At 44.7% G+C, this 10384-nt stretch overlaps 1 protein-coding gene across 7 annotated transcripts in view; it reads left to right on the top strand.

The window, feature by feature from the left end:
- Positions 1-2003: 2003 nt before the first annotated feature.
- LOC137848510 (leukemia inhibitory factor receptor-like) overlaps positions 2004-10384 on the top strand; it is a 55734-nt gene continuing 47353 nt past the window's right edge. For 3 of the 7 annotated variants that reach the window (XR_011091400.1, XM_068667649.1, XM_068667645.1), the window contains exon 1: positions 2167-2350. The gene's annotated coding sequence lies outside the window, so the exon portion shown is untranslated. The other 4 variants (XM_068667646.1, XM_068667650.1, XM_068667648.1 and 1 more) reach the window with 4 other exon arrangements.

Genomic DNA, 10384 nt, shown 5'->3' with positions numbered 1-10384 from the left:
TAAATACAATACCGAAGCCTTAAAATAACTTCAGGAACTAAAACACTGAACACGTCTTTACCCAGTTCCTGTACGGAATGCCTGTAAATTACAGGGAAGCTGCCTTGCTAATTAGTAAGAGAAAATAGTAAAAATGAATACCGTTTGATTTTGTCTTATAGAAAATGGGCCAGATCTTCTGCAATTACTCGTAGTACACGTTCCTTGATCAGCAGGGCTTCCTGCCAAGTGAGACGCCTGTGAGCCATTACTAAGGGGAAAGTAACATGAGCCGCAGAAAAGAAAGGTGGCACAATTTCATTTGACATTTTCAGTGCCTTCAAAAGAGAGTCCTTGTGTCCCTTTCATGGATGGAAACCTGCACTTGTGGAGCAGTCTCCATAACACAGGGACAAGCTGAATCCTTCCCAGCCTTGGATGCTGGCTTTAGGAAGGCACCAGACTTTGGCTCTTGAGATCTGAAAATATAGAAAGGCAGAGGCACTCCTTCCTCAGGTGTGTCAGAGCAGTGAAATGGCCACCTTCTCCCCAGGCCTTCTGGTGCTAAGGATATTCCCAGTCACATTGCAGCCCTGGCTGCTGTAACGTGGAAAGAGGCCAGGAGAACTTCAGGGTTAGAACAGGAACAAGGAATTAAATGCAGAAATGGTCTTAGGCAGCTGACATACCAAATCTCTTGGTGCCTGAACTGCACAGCAAAGTTCAGACCACAGAATTAGGCATCCAGCAGGCCTTTCCAGTGGGAAGAGATTTGGGACTGTGAAGAGCTGACTGACATGCCAGAAAGTAACTGCTTAAACGTACTGGTTAGAAGACTAGAAGACTACCAAGGAGAGAACTCTCCAAAATTCGCTCCATCCTTGGACTTTTAAATATTTCAGTCTATGTCATGAGGAAACATCATCTTCTGCTTGGAATGCACAGCCCAGGGTTTCTCTCCAACCCTTCTTTCTCAAGAACAGTATGTGTATAAGGAGACTCAGTGCTTCCTCTTAAGGAGGTGACACAGGTCAACGGATAGACAACTGCCTCAGGATACAAGGCCCGAAGTCAAGCATGCTCTTGAGGCAGAAGAGACCTAACCACAAGGTTCATGCTTCTCTTGCTCTGGCCTACTGAAGCTTTGATTGTCTTTGCACAAGCGAAAACACTGGAAAGTGAAGGAAAGGATGCAAGATTTCATCTCTACAAAACAGCCTATATACACATAGCCTGCACAGTGAACGCGAAGGACGGCAGGAGGCTGTGACTTTGAGGACCTGAAATCCTTCTACATAGCCAGGAGAGGACACAAGACTAGCCCAGGATCTTCGTGCAAGCATACGCTGTTCTTTGTCACCTATGTTCTGAGAAAAGCAATCTACAGCAAGTTGGAAAACCTTCCGTAGGAAAATGTAGGCAGAAAAATGCAGGGAAAACTGAACAGTGACTTTTTCTCCTGGTCTTGCTGTGGTTTACTGGGGAACAAAAGAGGAGCCACAGGCCTGCCAACTCTTCTGATTTTATGGGCCTCGTGGTATATATTTTTTTAATTGCCTGACTCTTGAGACTGTGGGATTGCGAGGATTTCGAGTTTAATTTAAAAGAGAGGCTGGCACGTTACTGTTGTGGCTTCAGAGAAATGTCGGAGGTCGAGCCCCAGACCTCAAAGCCTAGAGGCAAACACGGAGACAAAACGAGCCGAGCACCTCCCGCACCCCGTGCCCTGGGCCCGCCGCTGGGTGCCCCGGAGGGCTGGCGCTGCCGGGGGCACGCAGAGCCCTTTCCCTAGCCGGGCGCTCGGCGAAAACCTCCCGAGCATCCCCAGCGGCTGGGACCCGGCGCTGAGCTCGCCCCGGGAGCCGCGGCCGCCCCTCAGCTTTGGGCCCGGGGGGCGCCGTCCCCGGGGGTCCGTCCCGGGGGGTGCCGCCGCCATCCCGGGCAGCCGCGGCGCCGGGCGGTGCGCGGCCGTGGCTCCTCCCGCGGGCAGCCCGCCAGGCCCTCTCCTCCCTCTGCCCGCCGCCTGCCTCCATCGCTCCCTCCCTCTCTTCCCTCCCTCCCTCCTTCCTGTCGGCGCTGCGCACTGCTGCCCGCCGGAGCTGGGCCGCCCGGGACCGCGCCGCCGGGCAGCCCCGCGGCATGAGGCGGCGGCCGGGCAGGGCAGGGCGAGGCGGCGGCGGGTGAGCGGGCAGAGGGGGGCACGGCAGCCCCGGGGGCTCGGCACGGAGCGGGCACAGGTGGGGGCGCGGCGGGGGTCGGGCGCTGCCTTCCCCCGGGGGGACGGCGGCGAGAGCGGCGGCTCCGCTCCGCCGCTGGCCGGGGCTTAAAGAGCGGCTGTGCGGCAGGTTGGAAGAGCGAGCGCGGAGCCGGGGTAAGTGTGCGCGACTCTCCTCGGCGTCAGGGTGCCTTCGTTTGGTTGGCTTTGGAGCTAACACCCTCCGAATATATACATATATATATATATACTCACACACACATATATATACACACATATATATACACTCACATATATATATATACACATATAAATATATATATACACACATACATACACATACACACACATATATATTCTCACATATATAGATATATATATATATACTCACACACACACATATATATACACACGTGTATATAAACTCATACTTTGGAACTACACCCTTCCATATATATATATCTATACACACACATCTATATACACATATATACAACACACACATCTATATACTCATATATACACACACACATCTATGCACACACACAGTTATATATACACACAGATATATATACACACAGTTATATATACTCATATATACACACACATATATATATGCACACATATATATACACACATATATATATATACAAATATATATATACACACATATAATTACACATACACACATGTGTATATATATATATATATATATATATATGTATATAATAGGGACCTTGGGAGGGAAATCTGGAGCCCTCCCTGCGGCTGGAGAGCATCCGGCCGTGCTGCGCGCCTTGCCGCACGCCGGCTGTGCTGGGGCAGGGTGGCAGCTTGCCGTGTCTATTTTAAGGGGTTGAACTTCTGACAGGTTTAGAGGCTGGGGTTTTAAAAAGATCTCTCTAAGCCTCCAAGGTGGTTCTGGAGAGAGTCATTCTCCTGTTGAGGTTCGGCGTGTAAGTAAATTTGAGCTAGGTGCATTGTGTTGGCATGTTGTGGGGTTGCTTCGGTAGGAACTGGTGATGTAGGTGTTTTTTCTGTTTTTCAGTCGTAATCTGTGGTGGATGCCTGGGGACTTCGTTATAAATGGGAGTCGAGCTCCAGATAAATATTGTAATCACCTAGTGCTAGGGAGAGCCTGGCTGTGGCTGTGGTGTAGGAATTATCATTTGAATTCTCTTGTTCAGACTTTCACATTTAAAATCTCTGTTGCAAAAGCCATCGTATATTCTTTTTCCACAACCAAGCTGGCCATGCCCTGTCAAATTCTGGCATGGAATCACAGGCACTGGGTGGCTTTTCTGTTGTGTTTGAGTGCAGGTTGTTACTTAAGGCAATGTGGCTTGTTTGTGACATCTCATCTGGGAGTCTGTTCTGCTTTTTTTCCTTACTATAAAAATTTTATTTTTCTATAAAAGAATTCTTTAAATTCTTATTAAACCCTTAACCTGTAGCACGAACCCAGACCGTTAATCAGACTTAGCAGGTTTAGTAGCTGTGGGAAGATTAAGGTCCATATCATGCCACGTTCCCTCTCAAATTGTCATGTGGCAAAGCCAGCTGAGGCAGTGTGTTGTTTAATGTCGTTCCATCACTGCACATGTGCTTTATAAATAAAGCTTTTCACATCCTATAAGGAAAAATGCATGAATTGGTCCGTCTACAGAAAGCCTGTGCTTGTCCTTAACTTCTCAACCACTGTGTGCTGTATGATTTTGGTGATAAAGATGAGCATTGATTTCTGTACGTTTTTGGTGGTAAAGGTAAGCAAGCACATAAAAGTCTCCAGGATGTGAATCAAGGTCAAAATAAAAATCAAGTTTGATGATGTGAAATATTAGGATGTGGGAAAGGCAGAACAAATGCAGGTAGCGGATCCACAGAGTGAACGGTGCTGTATCTGCATCTAGTTGCTGTTGCTGAGCATCAAATGCCTGTCATTAGTTGGGTAGGCATCTGCAGGTTTCTTCTGAGAGGTCAGCTCAGTCTACTAGGAAAGCTTAGTGTCAGAAGGCTGCGAGTCTGCTGGGATCTGTATCTAAACTGGAGAATGTTGTAGACGTCCACATGTCAAAGGCTTAAAAATCACCAGTTTGGAGCTGGTTTAGAGTATAGCTTTCAGATAGTCAGTAGGTGACCAGATTTTCTTTGGTTTTGCTTTCTGTTTATTTAGTATACGCATCCTTTCATCTTATCACTGTTTCACCTATTCAAACTTTTATCAGTGTTATTAAGTGATAAGAGTTTCCATTGTGCACTATCCAAACATACCATTTCAGTCACTTAGAGCAACCAGTGGCAAGCCCTACTGAGGAGTTAGATTGTGCAAAATCCCTTTACAGGTGAGCTGAGGAAAGGGCGAGACATAACCTTTAAGTGAGGGCATTCGTGTAGACTTGCCAAAGACTGTGGAATATGCAGGAACAGCCGTATGGGTGGAGATGCTCTCCAAGAAAGAGAAACTTATTTTCACAGGTGGTAAAGCTGCTACTGCTACCTCAGTACAGAAGTCATAGGGCTTTATTTTTCAAGCGCCTGATGAGTTACCGTCTGTTGCTATAAGGTCACATCTGTGTCAGCATCACATGCTGCTCAGACTTACTCTAAGAGCTTTAGTAAACATCCAAAAAATCACCTGAATGTATAAATCTTTATAAGTAATGCTAAAGCAGAGCCTGTGCAATCAGCCTGAAGCAGCTCTGTTAGAGCATGTGTTGTTTCATCCAGTGGGTGTCTGGCGGCTGGTTACGTGCCACGTGAGAAGATGTATTTAAACACAAGGCTAGGTATGTGTTAGTAAGAATTCTCCCTGAAAGATGAAATGACACCTCAAGAAGAAAGTCTGTGGCAATCGAGATTTTTATAAATGCTGACTCTATCTTGCAGAGTGCGGCATATCACAAGGCTGATGCGGATAGATTATGTTTTTCTGCAGATGACTCTATAGATGATGTGATCAGGTAAATGAAGTTATTTTCCAGTTATGCTGTGTCCTAGTGCTCAGAGGAATGCCGGGGATGCTAAATTCAGCAGTTCCTGTTGTGTAACCTAGAGTGTTGATACATTTTCTAGATGAAAACAAAAATAATCTTGTACATTTTTAAATGACAGTTTGTATTATCTTGTAGCGAGCTTATTAGAGCTGTTGAATAGCAGCTGTTGGAAAATGGAAGGGAAAACAAAAAAAAGAAATAAGGAATTTCTTGGTTTTGTTCTATTTTCAATAATACAAATTGATGTAGGGCATAGTTATAACAGAGATACTGAGATCTTGTACTGAGATCGATGTTGAAATACAGAGATGACTCAAGCGGAGGGATGTTATTTAGCACTGCAGGGAAAGGTTTGATGAGGGAGGTTTAAAGATACTTAAATAGGTGAAAGGGTTGAGAGCTCAGACCAGATACTTGGTCTTTCTCTGGCTTATATGTTGATCCACGTGCATGGAGATATGGAGAACAGGTACAGAAGTCAGTTTACTACTGTTAACAAAACTAGCTAGAATGAATTGGAATGTTTTTTGTTTTGTTTTGTTTTGTTTTTCTTTTGTTTCAGTGTGTCTTTTTCTCTGAGATTTAGTTATGAATCCGTTTTGGCTGTTGAGCATCTAATTTCTGTCTAAAAATAAGAAAAATAAACTACTTTCTTCTACATACAGCTTGAGAGGTGATTATGCTCTATACACCAAGCCTGGCTGATATACTTCATTCCATAAACAGCTTAATGTAAAAACTATAAATAATCCTTGGGACCAGGGCCTGGAGCCTGTGGTCCCTCAGTCCCTCTCACAAGGACACAGAGTCCTGCTCTGAGTCAGTAAATGCTCAGAGCCATTGAGAGAAATGCCATCTGCAGAAAGGCTGCAGAAGTCTCCATCCCAACTCATTTGCTTGTCTTCAGCATGGTCACAGATGTTTCCCACACCCTAGCATGGGCTGCAGTCACTGGTCTGCCTCATCAAGGGCGGCATCACTGCTGCTTTCTTTTTCTGACCACATCTTTAAGCAAAAGTGATGGCTTCTGCTTTCATTTGAGGAGCCCCATTCTGGGGCTATATGTGATGTGTTCTGTGCACATTTCACTGGCAGGCACAGGTGAGGGAATAATTGCTTTCTGAATCTTGAGTGTTATGTGTTAGGCAGGTGTGTTGTGGACCTATCAAACTGGAGACCATCTCCATCTGCATCCCTGCATCCTGGTGCTTACAAAATTAGTCATCACCTCTCTCTCCTTTTTTTTTTTTTTTTTTTTTTTTTTTTTTTGCCACTAATACTTAGCTGCAGCTAAATGGGATTTTGGAACATGTTTGTTTTAGTTTAAGCATCAAAAGTTCTGGTTTTATTGGTGCTTAAGTGTCTCCAGAGATCTCTTCCAGAATCTTGTGGATATCTTCCAGAGTCATTACCGTGGCAGTGATGGGGGCCATATAAATTCCTAGACGGCCAGAGCTACTTTCTTACCCCCCTTTGTGGGGTGGAGGGACAGCTGGGATACAAATGACCTGCAGACACTAAGCTTCCTCTGTTCCTTGTCTGCTTTGCTTTCTGACTTGGAAGCCAACAGATATTAATTAGAATTAATGATATCAAGCAATACCAAACTGACAGTAAAGATACCCAGGGACTGTTCTCTGTACTGGCTTTTTTGCTGATCATTGCTGTCCTCACGTCCCCTGGAAAATGTGTAATTCCTAGATTTACAGACCGTGAGAGCCCTCCAGTTGTATGTCCGCACAGTCCTTGCCCTTCCTGCAAGAACAAGAAGCTCTTAGCAAGGGCTTTTGCCACTTGGCTGCCGTCTGCTGTCCCTGCTGCTCCCTCTCGAGTCACTCCTAGTAGTGGGTTTCACTGCAGGGAGAAAGTGCTTTGGCTAAAAATAACTCCCAGCCCATCGGTATGAATGTTGGTCAGGGTGTAAGGTTCTGAAGGGCATATGTCTCCCCTGCTTTCCATGCACCGTCTGGAGCTGGCACTGGAGCGAAGTCAAAAGAGCGTTGCTACAACACATGCAGCCTTCCCTTATCCCACAGGCAGAGAACTGCTGAGTTGTCAGCTGCTGAGTCCAAATTATGCCTTTTACCTCAGGGAGCACAAGTTATAAAAGCACGTGTCATGGAAACAAGGACGGCACTGTAGCAATTCCCTGCTCCTTCTGCCTTGCTTCCTTACTGTGCCAAAAAGCAGCTCCACAGCACAGCCAGCAGCTGTGTTGCCAGCTTGGTGTGTGGGGAGCACATTAGGCCAGGATGGCTCTCCCATCTCTTGGCTACCTGTGTAGGCGAGCAGAGTCTCCTTTCTCTCCTGTAATCCCTGAGATTGAGGGGCTGCTTCCTGCAAAACCAAAGAGTGCATGCAGCATTTCAGCCAGCGTTGGCCACCTGAAGGATTTAGTAGCTGAAGGAGGACTTTCCTTGGGTGGTTTTTATGCTTTAGCATCTTCCAGGCCAGCCAAAAGGTTTCACTGATGTAGTGGCATTGATTAGAGAATTAATGTGGGTTTTCAGTTAGGTTGTGTTTTTTTTTTCGGGTTGTTTGTTTGTTTAAGTTTCTATATTGATGAGCAACATTATACCGGTGTTGTTTGCCAGTATAACTTACTGCATTTTGAACACCTTTCCAGTCAAACCCACTTTCTTTTGTACATATGTAACTATATTCCTAAAATAGAGATATATGTCCATGCTTGCTGTATATATATTCCTTGTAGCTGCACAGGTGATAGCTTTGTACCTAGGTGGCCTGGTATTTTGTAGTGCATAATCATGAAATTTATATAAAGCAATGTATTTGTGCTATTTGTATAGATGATGAACACCATCTGAAAATTATGCTGTAAAGTTTCTTATGCTTGCATAATTTTGTCATTATTACACAAGTCACTTAAAGGTGTAATAAAAGTGCAATTTATAGAGGTGGTTAAAGATGGTTCACATTGTTGATCTGGCTCAGACACGCTGTGTTGTACTTCTGGGTATACTTCTGGGCCTCAGCCATCCATCTAAGCTAGTTTTGCTCCATGAATAAATCAATTGCTTTCCTCCAAGAGGAAGTGCAGGCTCATTTGACTGAGTAGCATGGTTAAACATTTATTCTGGATGGTGTAGGTATGACCTGTGGCAAGCTTGGCTAGCACAGTGAGCAGAGCAAGCCAGCTCTTTCTCAGATGGTTTTATGCCCTCAAATGCCCCTCACTTGTGCCCGTGGGCATGCAGCATACTTCAGCCTAAAGCTTTGGAAACTACTTCATCTTTATTTCGAGAGCTTTGAACTGAGCAGCACGCAGAAAGATGGATTGGAGCCAGAGGCTGGCCTGGGCCGCTTGCAGTGAGGAGGCCTTGTCCAGATGCAGACATACGGGGCCCAAGCAATGTGAAGGCAAGCCAGTCTGCACCAGTGAGGCCAGGCGTGATCTGTCGTGCTGTCCACCAGGGTGGTTTGCATAGCTGTATTTCAAATTACATGCACATTTGAGAAGCCCATTGCACATCCCACGTTTTGGAGAGCTGAGGAGACAGGCAGATTTGGGCAAGTAGGAGAAGTAGCATGGCTCTGCTCTGCACGGGGCAAGCAGCTGCCTTTCGGGGCTGTCTGGTGATATTTGCCATAGCCTGGCAGCCCTCATTCCTTTCAGATCAGGGCTGAGGCCATCACCCAGATCTTGTGCCAGGACAGCCCTGCTGCTCATCACAGGATGTAACCCTGTTTGTATGTCTGTCCATGGATTTGCCCTTCTTGAACTGGGTGATCTCATGGCCTCAGTTAACTATAAAATCAGCGAGGACAGAGCTACAAAATTTCTCTCTCAAATAATTGGTCTTAATAATACCGCAGGGCAAAAATGCTGCTTAAATCAAATGAACTTCAGTAGAAAATTATAGTGGTCAGTATTACAGGTTGGGTTCCTGCAGACTCTGAAGCACAAAGGTGAATGTAAGTTATATGTATTCCAGCTACAACTAATTTTCACAGCCTTTCATGTTTTGGATCAAGTTCAGCACTTGCAGCAAAAGAGAGATTTGACCTCTGAGGTTTTACAGCTACTCTGGAGCTAAAACTAAGGAGATAAGCTTTTAATGTTTAATCCTAGGTGGGGGACAGAGAGAGAGAGAAAGCAAAACAGAAGTGTGATTTATGTATATTGCAGACTTCAGTGTTGTCTTGAGCTAGTTGTAACAAGCACCAAAGTACTGTGTGTGAGATGCACATAATAGTCACACTCTTTTTCTTTCATTTCTGTTAAGGTTTCTGCTGGTTCTGAGGATAATAATATCTGTTCCCTAGAGTCGACCTGTTCCTCTTCCTTTTCCCCTCCTCACCCCTGCTCCATACTCCTGCAAAGGTCATGGCTATGAGAAACCTTCAGTATACAGGTCTCCAGGCACGTAACTCATAATTCATCTGCTGGAATAGCATTGTCACAATTCCCAATATAGAACAGCCATCTCCTCCAAATTGAATGTGATTGGCCTGTTCTTCTCTGAAATGCTAGGAATTTTTCAAAAGAAGATATTTTTACCCAATGTTGCCTTGTGTTTCAAATGACAGGATCAGCATGGATGTAAATCCAGCAACCTGCCATGTGACTCATATTTTAAGTCTTACTACAAAACTGATAGTTTGTCCACTGTATATTGTCCTCCTTCAGTATTAGAACAGTTATAAGATCTATGGGATTTTTGTGCTAATCTAGGCTGATGGTGTACTGTGAACCTGAGAATAATTATGCTGAGCTCATTTTTAGAATTTTGTCAGGAATGCATCCAATCTTATCTTTAGGATTTCAAGCAGTTCATCTCATTCTTGAGGGGCTTTGCCAACCTTTAATTAGCTTTAATTTTAGATATATGCATTTTGCAGTGAAGGTCTGCTACACGGCACTGTTTTTTGTATCTCATATATCAAGGGCTACATTTAAATCTTTTTTCTTTGTAGGTAATTCAGAACTGTGATCAAGTAACCTCATTAAACTAAATAGTCACATTGTTTCAGGCTTTGCAGCAACAGATTATCTCTGGGACCCAGACTGGTGTATGTAACCATTTTATTCTGGGTATAAATTGACTCTGTACTGGATTAGACTATTTCCACTGCTAATGAATCTTTAGTGTTTCTCTTATGTTGTTAGATTGAATGCTTCTATAAGGTACGCTCATCTACACAGGCTAAGTTCTGAGCATTTTTATTGTCAGTA

Source organism: Anas acuta, chromosome Z (assembly GCF_963932015.1).
Source record: "Anas acuta chromosome Z, bAnaAcu1.1, whole genome shotgun sequence".
NCBI classification, from domain to species: Eukaryota; Metazoa; Chordata; class Aves; order Anseriformes; family Anatidae; genus Anas; species Anas acuta.
Note: the sequence above shows the minus strand (reverse complement) of the source record. Positions and strands in the feature narration are given on the sequence as shown.